Consider the following 15,823-nt stretch of genomic DNA (forward strand, 5'->3'; position numbering starts at 1 on the left):
CATATTTACATATGAACTCTTTCTCTCTCTGCATAGTTGGAGGCATGTGTTACATTTAGAAACATTCCAGTGACTTGATCCACTTTAAGATACTCATTAAGCATCAAAAGTCTATAATATAATGTAATATGCATCATTCCAGGATTAGAGATATAATAATAACAGGATGCAACAGGGCATAAAAAACATGTAAATATGCATTAAGACACAAGGAAAAGATCAGGCCTAGGGATAGATACACAGACACACAGGGCAGAGATAGGACACAGCAACATGCAGATGTAATTATAATTAATGGTGCTAAATGTTACCACTTAAGGAGAAAATAAAAGATAGAAATAAAAAGAGCAGGTGGAATGAATCCTGAAATATTACCATATTTAGAGGTCCAGAAGGCAATCAAGACTTAAGGAAGAAGAAAAGGAGGACCTTTTAAGGTAAAGAGGGGAAATCAGAAGAAAGTTTTTCAAGAAGCAAAAAAAGAATGCTTGCTTATCCCTTAGCTGTTTTGTAAGTGAAAACACAGAAGTGATGGTGGTACTTGGCACCATGGAGATTAGGGACTTTGAGAGGAGTAGACTGAATGTAGTAGTAGGAGCCTAAAAAGGGTGGCTGGTCAAAAGAGTGAATGAGAAGTGAGTAAAGGGAGACAGTTCTTATGAGTATTTTGAAAAAGTTTGTCATGACTGAAAGATGGTATTTGGAAAGTCACATTGTATTTCAAGAGGTTGTCTATTTTTTAGGCTGTGTGTTAGTGAAGCTTGATTGTATGTAGACGGATAGGAAAAAGCACATTATTGAGACTAATATTATTGGTTGGGGAGGTAGTTGAAGAAAGATAATTAGTCAATCCCATCAATTAATTAGAAAAATCAGTAGAAGAATAACACCTATCTGGAGGCTGAGGCAGGAGGATCACAAGTTTGAGGCCAGCCCAGGTAACTTAGTGAGATCTGCAACATTTGAGCAAGAACGACCTCGTCTCAAAAGAAAACATAAAATGGACTGGGAATATAGTTCAGTGGTAGAGCCCTCCAGGGTTGAATCCCCAGGACTCCCTTCCAAGAAAATAATATCAAATTGATTAAATTTTAAAAATTAGGTTCAAAAGATAAAAGTAATAATGTCTTACTTACTGACAAGTATAGTCTATGTGATCTTCTGATTACCCTAAAATAGTACTATGGAGACAGGAAGAGAAGGGAAGAGAGAGGACACTTGGAACAGCAAGTGTGAGACTGCTGCCTGTACTGCCACTTAAGGAGCAGGGAGAGATCAGGAGGTGCCAACTGCAGGTCTCCCTTCCTTGGTTTTGGTTCCTGAAAGCCACTCTGATGTTTATGATTCCTAAAATACACCATTGAAAAGCAAACCAATGACTGTCTGATGTTCAAATACAACTAATTCGAACAAATAAAATAATTAACAAAAGAGAAAGAAATAATAAAGAATATTTCATTAAAATAAAAAAAAAAATAACAGCAACAGAGCCAAAGTGTGAAATCCTACAGTACTGGATTTACTGAGGGCCTAGATTATATCCAAGTGCTTTGCAAAGGAAATCTTAATAGTGCGGATAGTGAAGGGAAAGGGGAATTGTGTGGCTGTATTTCACTGAAATGAGAAAAAGGACATCCCTTGAGATAACTACATTTCCTGAATAACCAGAGTTAATTTACTGCAAGTGAAGACAGTGAGAGGTGAAGCCAGGGAAAGTAAGCAAGGAGGGGCCCTATGAGGCCTTTGATCCAATGCACCAGGGTGCATGGTGACCTATCATTGGGCTGCTGTTGGATTATTATTAATGATGATCCCAAAGTCTTATACCAATACTATCCATATAAAATTGTGCATATTATATTATGTGCAGTATGGTATAGTACTATTATTCCAACTTGCATCAGTTTTGTGCCTGCAGACAGCTTGTGGAGTCTGTGCAGGCCTTACTTTCCTCACCTATGAAAAGGGATGATGATGCTTAGCTCATAGGGTTATTTTGAGTGTTAAATGAGATAACTCAAGGAAAGTAGTGAGGACAAAAGAAAAATGAAATAGAATGCCAGCAGTTCTCTTTGCTGATGTCAGGCACTTTCATTGTGATCCCCTAAGAGTGCCACAATTTTCTTTGGCATTTAAACAAATAAACAAAAATATTCTTTTTGTGTTGTGCCAAGGTTTTGTTGTTGTTGTTGTCAGTGTTGTTGTTACTGTTTTTACTACATTTCATTCTAAGCCAGATAAGTTCAACTTACAAAAAATGTCATAGGTCTGAGGATTATTTTAAGAAAATTGCAGGAAGGTCCTTTGACTTTTATGGTATTCCTCATTTTCTCTCAACTTATTCTCCAGGTTATTCCTACAAACCATAAAGTTCACTATTTTGCTTTTGTCTATACATTTTCAACAGAGCTCAACAATGAAAAAAACCTAGCGGTGAAGTAGCTAAAAATAGTTTTATTCAGCATATTTTTGTGCAATGGATGGAATAAACTCCCTTGATTTTTTTTCTTTTCATAGAATACTTCAAATCTTTTTCAATGATGTGCTCATGCTCTTGTATCCTCTCCTGTAACCTGTAAGAGAGGTTTCCTTTTGCTGTCATGAACCTTTAGTTTTCTAAGGAGACTGCTTGAGAAAAGTGCTGAACACCCATATCCACTCATTCCTGTTCTGCTTCAACTAACTACTGCCCTCTGGTAGCAGACTGGTATTGTTATGTGTCTATTATGCCTGGCCAGGCATGTCTTCTCAGACCGCTCAGTCACACTTATCTTCCCTGCAAAACATTTGCTAACGTGCTCTTGACTCTTCCTCTCACCCAGCTGGTGAAAATACAAGCAGTGGCAAGTTCAAGATTGCCTTTTACGTGTTTTAAGTAATGTGTACATTAAATTAACAAATCTTCCCTCAAACATTCGAGTAAAGAGGTTTATAGCTGCTGAAATGCACACCTGTACCACATCTGGTTTTAGACAAACCCAAGTCAGGGAGGAGGAAACATTAAAGTATGAAGTTCTCACCCCTGCGGGTTGTTTGATTTCACAGCCACCACATTTCCTACGTGTTTCTAGTGCTCTGGGCTGAACTGTGTCCCCTAAACGTGTATGTTGAAGCCTTTATCACTAGTACCTCAAAATGTGACTGCATTTAGACAAGATGGACTGGTATCCTTATGAGGAGACTAGGACCACAGAAAGGGGCACCTGAGGGACTGACTGCCTCAGAACAGGCAGAGGACCAAGAAGAGAGTCTCTGAAGAAATCAACCCTGCAGAAAACCCATCTCAGACCTCCAGCCTCCAGAACTGTGAAAATACCTGTCTGCATCAGTCTGTCACATTTATTATAGCATTGCTAGCAGACTAATACACCTAGGGAATGGATAATGTTATTTTAACATGCCAAATTTCTCTTTTTATTTGATAAATGTGATGATTTAAATACAACTTAAAATATGTGGGGATAAACAATTACCTACAAAGTCTGAAGATGAGGCTCATCCTCATGGGCTGGGAGAGCCTTGTTTCTCAGCTGGCTTTGATTACATGTGGTCTAAAGTATTATTACATAGGATACCTAAATCATATTAACAACTCTTGATGTTCAGAAAGTTAGGCCTCAGATTTATTTGCCCAGGAGTAAATAAGTCACACTTAGTTCAAATCTGTTTTCTTCAGCTCCTTTGGTCTAAGTTGCTACTTGGCATGCAGCTGGAATCCATTTATTAAGAATCAACATGAATACATCCTTATCATCTACCACTCAGACTTTAAAAGCAAAGAAATACTTCAGATTGAAGTCCAGAAAAAAATAACAACAATATTTCATAGTCTAGTTCAGATTTTAAAAAATTATTCAAACTCAGTATACTGCTATTTAGGGACTCCTGCCTCTTTATCTAATCTTCAGATAGGCTGATACCCCAAGTGGGTTGATAGGAAGTGGTTTGAAGACTCTGGGATCAGAAGGCCTGGATTCAAGTGCCAGGTCCATCACTCACTAGCTGTGTCTGCAGAAGCTTAGCTCTGCTCTGCCTTGCTCTCATACCCTGTGAAAATGGTGGATAGTGGTGCTTAGATCAGAGGGTTATTTTGAGTATTAAATTAGATAACTTATCCTGTTTACACAGTAATATCTCAAATTATTTTGCACAGATCAGGTCTTCAAACAGAACCAGGCCAATTCTCCTTGCTCTACTCACAGCACTACTTCTTTCTGTGCCTTATATTTAACTTAAAATACTATTTTGAATGCAGTAAGATTGCGTTGTAACATTCACAGAGACTATTTGTGTTTCCAATGTGCCTTCTCATGCTTTTAGTGACAGAGTTTCTAACCTCCTAGGTAGGGGGCATGATGGTGGGAGCTGCAGCAGTTAATTTGGTTCTCAGGCTGAAATTACTTATCGAAGTAGACGGAGCCTTGGTCCTTGACATTTAAGAGTCACCATGAAAGAGTCACCCCAGAGTAGACTGTTAACTTCGATAATTGTGTGTCTTGATTAAGCGAGTGTATCTGTAGGTGTTTTGTTACAATAGTCTATTATATATCATAGTAGATAGTATTTCGAATAAAAACCAATGCACATTTTTAAAATGAAAATTGTAGCTTTTCCAAGAGTACTGTCAATTCCTTAATTTTAGCTATGAGATTTTTTTTTTTTTTTACCTAATTTATGTTCTGAAGCTTCATATTTGGAAGACTAAGTTTCCTCTTCGGCAATAGAGTCAAAGGAATTATTCTTATCCATACAGTCTCAGAGAATGTAGGGTTAGAAGGGAAGATTTTTAGCAACAACTGATCTTCATTAAATATCCTCACTGTCTAAGGTAAAATGCAGAGTACAATGAAGAGGAATCCTTTCCTAGTAGTTCAATATTCTGAAACAAGCATGCATATGTGAAGTTCCTGATTATGGTTTAGCAAAGACTGTATGGCAGAAGTGATTACAGACAGAAGTCTTAGATCACAAAGAAAATCAACAAATTTTTTTCTATAGCTATCTCACTGCTTATCTAAAAGAACTATACCTGCAGTTTATAGTGATACATCTACATCAATGTTTATAGCAGTGCAACTCTCAACAGCCAAGTTACAGAAGCAGCCCAGGTGTCCATCAACAGATGAATGGATAAATATATGTGGTATGTATGCACAATGGAGTTTGGCAGTTCCTGGGAAGTGACTGGAAATGGAGAGCATCATGCTAAATTAAATAAGCTGGACTCTGAAAATCAGAGGTCAAGTGCTTTCTCTCATATGCAGAAGCTAGAGCAAAATAAGTGGAGTAAAAAGGGTGTTATTCCATGAAAACAGAAGGGAGATCAGTGAAGTAGAGGAGGAGAGATGAGAGATGAAAAAAGGGAAGAACTATGGAATAAAACTGACCAAATTATGGTATGTACATATATGAATATACCCCAGTGAATTTCACCTGCATGCATATTTATAAAACACCAATTTAAAGAAAGGTATAAATAAATAGAAGGAAGACCAGTAGAGAAAGAGAAATGGGAACAGGGGGAGTGAGAAGGGAAGAGAAATGGAAAGTACTAAGGACTGAAGTGCAGCAAATTATATTCCATGCATAGATGATTATGTCAAAATTAACCCCAATTTTTGTATAGTTATAATGCTCTACTCATTAATTTTTTTCTATATTCTATAAATAGAAAATAGAGGTTTCTCTGCTCTTCTTATCACATTCCCAGAAATGAATCAAATGGCTTTTCCACAAAATTAGGATGGTCTAATTTAAAATATAGGCTAGGTGGTACATACGAAATTCTTTTTGGGAGACCCAGAAGGCAAATCAAGAGACAGGCAGAAGTTTTTGAGAGAATCTGTAACAAGAGAACAACCAATCTAGAAGAGACTTGGCATGTGTCATTAGTCACCACTGATGGAGGTCCTACAACTAATCTCAAAGTCACAGCATCAAGCAATCTGGATGGGGGAAGTGGGGTAACTGGGTAGTTTCTTGCTTGGGGAACTCAATGTATCTTGAACCAGTAGCAGAATTGGAACTTATTTATTCTATGAGGGCTTATGATTTTCCTAAACCACAGTGGGCTTTCATTTATTGTTCAGGGACTTGGGCAAGCCTAGAATCTCTCATGTATATAACTGCCCCATGCTTCATAAGAAGGAATTATCGTTAGAACAAATCTGTTGGGTGTTTCTGTTTGGAGCTTTGTGAGGCTTGAAAATTTGTGACACATTCAAGGAAATTCTACTGGAATAGCAAAATCCTATTCTTTCTTATAGATCTTTTCCTCCTATCAGGTCAATAAATTTGAAAGCTGACTAGGAAGGGAGACAATGTGTACAAGTACCAGTTCTACTGGATACACATATCTCTAAGGATCCAGTCCTCCTCTGTCTCTTTGGGAGATAATCTTCCATGCTGGCACACTGAGTACCTCAAAACTCATAGATGTAGACAGATCTTTTCTCATGGAAGTTGAGTGGCATAACAGCAGGATAAGGTTGGTGTAGCCATATTTCTACTGCATAAAATCAAGATGTGCTAGCATGTATTGTAATGGCTAACTTATGATCCTATGTAATGGAGTGCCTCTCTACATGTTTTTAGTAGAATGTGAAAGCAAAATTTGCTAAGATTTGATTTGAGCAGGGATTCCAAAGAAAATTGAGGGAGTGGAGCACTCATTTCAAAATTCTAAATTTGAAAATCCTATAGTCTTTTTTAACTTCAAAATTTTCAGGAGAAAGAGTAAATTCAGATGGGCTAAAAACTACCTTATTTCTCTTGCACTTATATAACCAAAAGGCAAGAAGTTCAGGTCACAGAAACATCTTTACCCCTGGTAACTTTATACTAACTCAATTTCCATTTAATAATGACATTTTCCTTAGGAGTGACATTGGGGACTTTATGGGCAGACAGAATACTTTTAATTTAGTAAATAAAAATTACAAACATGTTCACTACAGCAGAACTTCCATTTGGGCCAAATTTTAATTATAAAACAATCCAAACTTACTGTCCTATTTTACCCAAACCTGTCCCATATCCTCCAAAGACCTGTGTGCAATCCTGGGAGATTTTGGGTGACTGTAGAAGAAGCAAATTCAAGTGAGAAAATTAAGAGTTACTCTAGGTGGCTACAATTTCCCAAAATATTACCACTTGGAAATGTTTCACTCTCATTTGTTCTATCAAAATTAAAGGTTTGTGTGGATTTACAGTTATTAGTTACAAGTGTTTTGCACAAGTTAGTTCAGTAAATGAATTTCTAACATCCAACAGACATACCTATTTGAAAGGTATGAAAGTTGAAATAAAAAAATAGTAGTACTGAGCTATCAGAAAGATGATTATGATTTAAGAGGAGGGAAAATATTATTTAGCACACTTATAAAGAGTTAAGTTTGTAAATTGAGTAGAAATTTTGCAGAACCTAGGAAAAGAATGAATTAGAGACAGAGAGCAAACTTTAAGAGGCAAAAAGATCATGAGGGTATTTATTAGCATCTAGTGATTCTGACCAGTAAGCAAAATGTTTTGACTACTCCATGTCAGGCTGAAACTGAGATCAAACTCGCCTCAGAGTACAGACATGACAAGAAAACCCTGCTATGGAGGCCTGGCAGCGGGTTGTGGGTCACCCAGGAAGAATGATCCTGTGACCGGCAGGAAAGTACCTTATGTGTAAAAGGGTTGATTTGTGCCTGTGTGCCTAGGAGATATGAGGGGCTGCTGGCTACTGCTTTTTCACTGCCTGTAGTGAGAACAGGTGTGAAATAATAAAACAAATTTGCATATCCAAAGACTAAAATAATACTCAGGAAGCAAGAAGAAAACACTTGGTGATGAGAACTGGTGTGACAGAATATGAAAAGTGTTAGCTATTTAATTTTAATCCTGCAACCTTCATTTTTGAAACTTAGGTGAACAAGAACTTGATACACAATTAAAGCCTAAAAAGAGAAGGAAACGCATGATGGATTAAGATTCATCAAACTCCAGTACTATATCGCTTGTCTCTTAGGGACTTAATGGAATTATACAGTATTTGATTCTGTGGGTGAACAAGGAATGTGCCTAAACAAGTGTGTAAGTTGAATAACAGTGAAAATGTTAACAAAATGGGATGAGTGAAGTACATGTTATTGATGCTAATTTGATATCCTTAGAGGGGTCTCAACTGTTTTCTGCCTTTTTTCTTTCCATACTTTGATTATGACTCTCAAGACACTGTCTTGATTTGACTGACACAATGACAGTCTGGTACTTGGAGGAGTTAACGAAATGTTCTATGTTAACTACACAGGAATGTTTGATTTTGGATTAAAGTACACTTAAACAAGTAGGAACAAATAACAAGGCCCAGATTGTGGAGCTGGTTACTCTTCTCAAGAAGGAAAACACTAAGGCACATACCTATAATCCCGGTGGTTTTGGAGGGCCTCAGCAACTTAGTAAGGCCCTAAGCAACTTAGCAAGATGAAAATTTTAAAAAGGGCTTGGGATGTGGCTCAGTGGTTGATTGCCCCAGGTTCAATCCCCAGTACCAAAAATAAATAAATAAATAAATAAATAAATAAATAAATAAATAAATAGAAATAAAAAAGGAGGAAAATACTAAGATACAAACTAAAAACAGACCTGACACTTTTTCTTTAGAGCAGATTAAAATTTATAAAAATATTAAGTGGTTTTCTTTACTTAATGTGTTTTGAGGCTTATGTACTATTAAAGCAGTATTAAAAGTAAACACCATGCTGAAAAAACCTGAATTGCAAATGATAGGTAAATTAAATTGGTCCACTTAAAGTAGAACAGATCTGAAACCTAGCACTGGGACTTTAAAAACAGTGACAGCATCAAAACTATTTAAGGGCCCAAAATGCAGGAAGATTAAATCCTTTGCTTCTGGTCCCACAGATTCTTACTAACATGGTGAAAATTAGAGGCTGAGTCTTTCTATTCCAAAGTCTCTGGTCTTTACTGTAGATGAAAGTTCAATTCTCATTCTGTTAATAAGGAAAGTCTTGTTATATAAGCAGTGGACCATTTGTCCAGCATGAACACACATTGTTACGCTCCACTTGCTCACACATTAACAGGCCAAGTCCAACTACCATTGACTTCAGCATCTTCCTGCTTCAATAAATCATTATGCAATGGGTGGGGCAACCTGGCTGCAGCCATAGTGTCCTGAAATGAACAGGAAACCAGTTGCTGCACATTAACACAGTCCAGAGAAGCCCCTCTTAGTTCTGCTGTATCCTTAGAGAAGGAAGACTTTGCTTATAAACCTAAATCTGATGTATGATAGTGAAAGCCTCTTAATAAAGCATCTTGAAATTGCCCTTAAAAAGCACAAAAGGAAGAAAAGTACTGTTTAAGTGCTGGTACCTTAAATTTTTGAACAAAATAAGTTCAGATTTTTTAAAAGAAAATAAGCAGTCAGGTTCTAAATCAATCTGAGGGAAAAAAAGAGCATTTTTTTTGTGGGTTCGAAAGCATCATCTACCTTTTGGTACATTAAACACACACATACACACATACCAAAAAAAAAAACTTAAAAAAAAAAAAAAAAAAAGAATTCCAGAAGCTACAGAAGGAAAGAATTATCTCAAGAATACATTACATGATTCTGATGAGAAAAGATGGCTAATTTTTTAAGGGTTAAATACCATGGAAATATAAACCAGCAATTTCAATTGTAGAATGAGAGCCTTCTGTTTAACCTTTGTATTTTCTCTCAAGGCCACTGCAATACAATATTGACAAGGAAAGTCATTATCCCCAACACATATCTACAGCACATCCAACATGAACCGTGAGGTCTGCTGTAGTGATTTCAAAATGGCTTTGAGAGCCATAAGGGTCATTATCTTTGGTCTGGCTATTTTACCTGCTTGTTTTGGAACAGCTGTCGAGCTTGCTGCCCTTCTTCTAACATTTCACTGACTGACCGGCTGTGGGCCCAGGACAGTCTAGACTGTCTTTTGGTTATGTTGCCACCATAAAATAACAATTATGCTATTCAGAAAGAATATTACTATTTGCAAACTATTTTCAACATGCTGATGAGCAAATCAAGGATGAGATGTTAACATATTTTGCCACAAAAATTTACAGACAGAGTAAATGGCAGGACCATCACTCAAATACAGGGGTTCTAGCTCCAAGTTAGTAACTGCTTTGCACTCCACTCAGCCCTTATCAGGTGACAGTTAAGGAGCTCATCTCTCTATACACTAACTGGTTCAGTCCTACTTATTGTCTTTTACTGCACCTTGAAAGTCATTCAATGCTTCAGGACTTGCATGACCTCAACAGAGATGTTTATCTTCTAATCCAGGCTTCACCTGATTTCTGACTCCTTCTAGCTCTCTAGTATCCTTGAGAGAGAACTGAGGCAAACACTGGAAATATCAATATTAAGCTTCAAATATGTATACAGACAGGGCCCAACTAGAATAAGATAAATTCCATGCTTGTACAATTATATCCAAATGAATTACACTGTCATGTATAACTAAAAAGAATCAATAAAAAAAGTTAATCCTGTACAGAGCAAAAGTGATCTTTGCTATTCCCTTGGTAACTCTTATATTTATTCCAGTACACGTTTAATTTTACCAGACTCTTTCTCTTTGAGTGAAGATTCTATAGCTATTTCACCGTTTTATTTCTTATAGTATGTTGTTTAGTGCTTATAAATGCTAAATAAACATTTATTGAATGAACAAAGACAGAACACTGACCAAAATTATAGATGTTTGAAATACCACTGCAATATGTAGTTTCTTTTCATATAAAACTAAAACTTTGAATGAAAAGCAATGAACTTAGTTCTAATTTAACCATAAATAGCTCTTCGACTTGAAACAGATCACCTATGAATTTTAATTTCTCTTAACTTTAACATAAGGATGTTGAAGTAGGTGTAACGGAATGTCTTTTCCAGTATTAACATCTTATGCACCAATATAAGGGCAGATTTATGCTAATTCATGTTCAAATTTTTAATCTTTCTTAAGAAAAGACATGTTTTTGAGCAGTGGCATAGGGATCAAGGTATTCCCTGTGACCAAGAATGAAAGAAAGCTGTTTTGAGATCTTAAAAAAAACCCAAAATCATGATATTATAAAATTCAAATATATGTGAAGTTTCAAGTTTTACTTAAAGTTGTCATAATAGTGTTCTATTGGAGAAAGAGACAATTTTACACACCCCAGCACATGCAGAATACACTTTTCCCCAGGAGAATGCTTTTACTTAAATGTTTTAACAGAAGCTTACAACAGAAATAATGTGAGCCCTTTGCTAGGACACATTTTTTTGACTTATTAGTACTTGTAATTAGCAATAGGATAGCATATGGCTGGGGGCAGAGGTGAAATACTAATTAAACAAATTTGCATGTAGACCCCTAAAAGGTTCTTCAGATTATACACCACGCACTACACACACAAGAAAATAACAGCTTTTGATTTTGTCACAATCACAGACTTAGCAAGTGGCATGACCAGAACTCAAACCCAAGGGTTCTAGCTCCAAGTTACCAAATGCTTTGCACTTTACCAGGCCCTTAAGAGTGACTGTTACAGGGCTCATCCATCTACATACCCATTAGTTCAGTCTAGCTCATCGCCTTTTACTGCACCTTGAATGCTGTCCAGCATTTCGGGACTTGCACAGCTTCAACAGAGAAGTTTACCTCTTAATTCTGGTCTTTTAGTGCTTTATTTTTTTATAAGCACTTTAAATGTGTTGGATCACAGTTAACAAACAGAGTTCAAAAATTTCAAATTTTTTGCCTTAAAAAATCTCATCTTTTTAGGAGATGGCACATTTTCTCTCACACCCATTTGTCTTTTATTTCCCGGGAAGACGTATTTCTTCCATCCTGTCTCCCTCCCTCCTTATCTTCACCAATCCACTCCTCCCATTCTTCTATATGGAGAAGATGCAAGTCCTCCTGCTTTGCAGCATTCCTCTCATACTTACCCTCCTTCCCTTCTCTGCCTTATTTTCATTAATTTTACTCTTTAAACTCCAGAATTCACAAATTTCTCCTTCCTCCTTCCATAAGCTGTAAACATACACACACACTCTTTCTATTACACTCTTTTCTCATATACATGCGTAAATGCACAAATCTTCATTTCCCAAATACATATTAAGCACTTAAATGGTGGTGCTGTAGGTTCTGTAGATTCAAAATTAAAAGTAGCACACAACCTGGTAGGGGAGGAAAACTTGTAAGCCATTCTATTTCAGGAGGATCAGAAGCATAAAATATGCCTAAGGGAGTAATGGTACAAAGGACCAAGTTAGCACTTCTGCTAGAGTGAGTTAGAGAACTTCCCACAGAGGAGGAGAAGCTTGAGTTATCCCTTGTGAGTACAAACACATCTGCAGACAGATGACAAAGGTAAAGGGTGTTCAACACTGTGACACAAAGGTTGCAGGAGACCTTTTCATTACACAATAATAACAGTTATTCCTCTAACTTCTTGTTATCCACTCTATCCTGAAATATCTGCACACCAGAGTCATTCGAATCTTTCTCACTTCAACTGGACTTTCAAAGTTCACAATAAAAACCACTAGCTTTCTTTTGGTGCAAACTGTTTGGATCTCTGGCAGCAAGATCCCCAAACCCAGGATGAAAATCAGGGGAACCATCAGCAATGCCCCCTGGTCCACTGGAAATCTTGGAAAGCCAATGAGAAAGCATGTTGATGAGAAGGCAGCTAAGGCTCCATGCAATTATGGTTCTTTTCTTACCTTTCTAATCTTCTTCCCTTATTATTATTATTTTTTGGTTAACCTTTCTTTCTTCTGCCTCTTAAAAAGGTTTTCTCAGGGCTGGGGTTGTGACCTAGTGGTAGAGCACATGCCTGGCATGTGTTAAGCACTGGATTCCATCCTCAGCACCATATAAAAATGAATAATAAAATCAAGGTATTGTGTCCATCTTCAACTAAAAAAATATTTTTAAAAAGGTTTTCTCCCCCAAATTTATCTGTGATGGAAAATTTCTATCATTTTTTCTGACAATCTCCTCAACTCTCTTAACCATATGAATATCATTTCTCCATGGATAACTCCTATGCTGTATCTCTCATATCTCCACATTAAGTTTTCCAGATTTCAATTCTGAATGTTCAATAGATTCCTGGCCACTTTTACCTGTAAATTTCCTATCAGCCATATTCAAGTTGATAGCACTTTGGGATTTTCAGATGTGTCAACTTTAACTAGGCTATAATCTCTGGTTGTTCCATCAAAAACAAATTGGGAAGACAACTTATAGATGTTATTAGAGTGCAGAAATCAGTTGACTTTAAACAGGAGTCTTATTTCAGATCATCTAGGTAAGGATGATTCATTCAGGTGAAAGCCTGAAATGGCACAGGCAAGACCTGCTTGGTGAGCCAGACCTTCCACCCTGGACTGCCGTTTCGGTCAGTGCCTGAGAGAGCTAGACTACAGGTCTCTCATGCCCTGCTCCATGAATCTCAGACTTGTCTAGCCAGCTCCCAGAACCATGTAAGCCCATTTCTTATAATAATCCTCAAAATATATATCTCCTACAGATTCTACTTCTCTAGTTGACCTCCACTAGAGATTTATAACCCAAACTGGCCTTGTACTAATTTCCCATTTTGTTAAAGGTATTGCTATTTTTTCACTGTGAAAACATGATTGTTATTTTTACTGCCTTATCTCCTCTACCTATTTCTTCTTTCTTATTCCAATTCATCTCTCCACATTGAGATTCTTGCCATTTCAACTGGTTTTGTGCTACCAGGACAGATTTTCACAGAAATGCCCTATTGGTCCCCTGTGCCAATTTTACTGGCTCTCTCACAGTCTGACATGCCATTCACAGGGCTTCTAGATTTGGCTCATGTTCACCTCTTTCTACAGGCTGGTCAGAGACCTTTAGCTCCAGCCAAACTTGTCACATCCTGCTCCTTCTTCATCTATTGACATTTCCTGTATCCAGGACTCCCCTTATTCTTCCTGCCTACCTGGGAGAACCTTCTTGTGTTTTCCCAATCCTTTATGACTACCTTAAAGTACCTCTTCTTGCCACCTAGTCTGACCAGCCTAAGTTATTTGATTCTGCTCTCTAAACTCCTATATCAATTATTCCCCTGGAAATACATTGATAATGGACTACAAACTATTCTGTGAAAATACTTAATGTGATAGACTTATAACAAACTCTTTTACTTATTTATAACTTTTCATCTGAACACATATGCTACTATATCTTTCCTCACTGGACTGTGTCAAAGCTCTGTGAAGCATGGTCATCAGCAATGTTTGCTGCATAAATTTTATAGCTAAAACCTAGTGTATTAACTAGGGGTGTATCTTCATAGATGCCCAAAGTGGCTAACTGGTTCTTAGGTAAAAGAAAAAGTTCTAAACAGCTTTGGTCCTGTACCATTGCTCTTGTACCAAGTTTAAAGTGTGGGGGAGAAAAAAAGTAACTTATTTACTGAGGTAGAAAAATCATTTCTTGCTGCCAACAAATAATAAGCACAGATAAGAAGCAAGAGGACATTTCACCGAGTTAGTTAAGCATGAAGATGGCATAAAACTAAACAGATGTTAAGATTCCTTTTAAGACAAATGACTGAAACTAAATCGGGAATTAGGGGAGGGAAAGAAATAAATCACAAATGTATTACAGTCATCCGCAGTATATTTATGCCTTCATTCCATGCATAATCCCTGTTTCTGAAGTTAAATGTTAAGTGTTAAACTAGAAATTAGGAATTCCACAAAGTATTACTCAGAATATAAAATGAAAACATAAGCAAAATACAAGTTACATGCAGAAGACACTCGGATAATTAAAAAAAAAAAAAAAAAAAACCCTTCATATGCAAAGAGTCCTCCATCAGATTCCGATCTGGAGTACTCGGAGGAAGAAGTGAGAAAGAAATTACTGTTAAAGATTGGTGTTATCACTCAGGGTCACACTGCTATTGAATGTGAAACCGTCCTTTACAGAACATTCTCAGAGTGGTTGGCACCACTCTTATGATGATGATAAAACACCTCTTTTTCATCCGAACTGTGGCATCAGTATGTGAGTGAATAAAGGAGTTAGAGGAAACTATCTGGGTACACTTTTCACCATAAATGATATGAAAGCATGAGATAAATCCATATTTTGAAGTTTCATCAAACTCTTAATGTGTATATTTTCTTGTGCTCTTTAAAGTTACATTTTTCTGGTCCTTGTCTGAACATAACAAAATTAAAGGCAAAAATTTGGGAACCTAAGCTAGAAAAATGTGATTTATAATTTTAAAATGCAAAGTAATAGACCTTTGAATTTGCAAAAGAAATGTCCATATAAAGTTTAAAATTTAATTGAATACAAAGGGCTACATTTATGAAATATATCTCACATTTTAAAATAGAAATTAAATGGCTTTAAAGAGAAATATAACCTTGTGGTAATATTAAGATGCATGTTTTGGAACTAAGGTGTTTGAGCAGTGCTCAACTACAAAGGCAGCTTTTAAATCCTGTAAGTTTAGATTTAAAGTTAATCATATTTGGACATTATAATTTTGCAAATACATCTGCAGCTGCAACATTCTTCTATAAGCACTTCATCCACTGCATAACAAATTTCAATTCTTCCTTTTTGATTCAATTGTTAGTACTCTCAAGTATAACAGCATCTTTCAAAACTGCTACACATCACTGAAATAATAAAGAAATTTGGCTTTTGTTTTTAATTTTATGAAAAGTTATAAATTAACCACAAACTCCTGCTAAGATCTCCTTAATACAAAGCATGGAATA

The 15,823-nt window shown here is 36.6% G+C and overlaps 1 protein-coding gene across 50 annotated transcripts in view; it reads right to left on the reverse strand.

Moving 5' to 3' along the window:
• RIMS1 (regulating synaptic membrane exocytosis 1) overlaps positions 1-15,823 on the reverse strand; it is a 469,154-nt gene that overhangs the window by 19,843 nt on the left and 433,488 nt on the right. The gene's annotated exons all lie outside the window — the stretch shown is intronic.

The sequence above is a fragment of the Sciurus vulgaris genome (genome assembly GCF_902686455.1).
Source record: "Sciurus vulgaris genome assembly, chromosome: 7".
Taxonomy (NCBI): domain Eukaryota; kingdom Metazoa; phylum Chordata; class Mammalia; order Rodentia; family Sciuridae; genus Sciurus; species Sciurus vulgaris.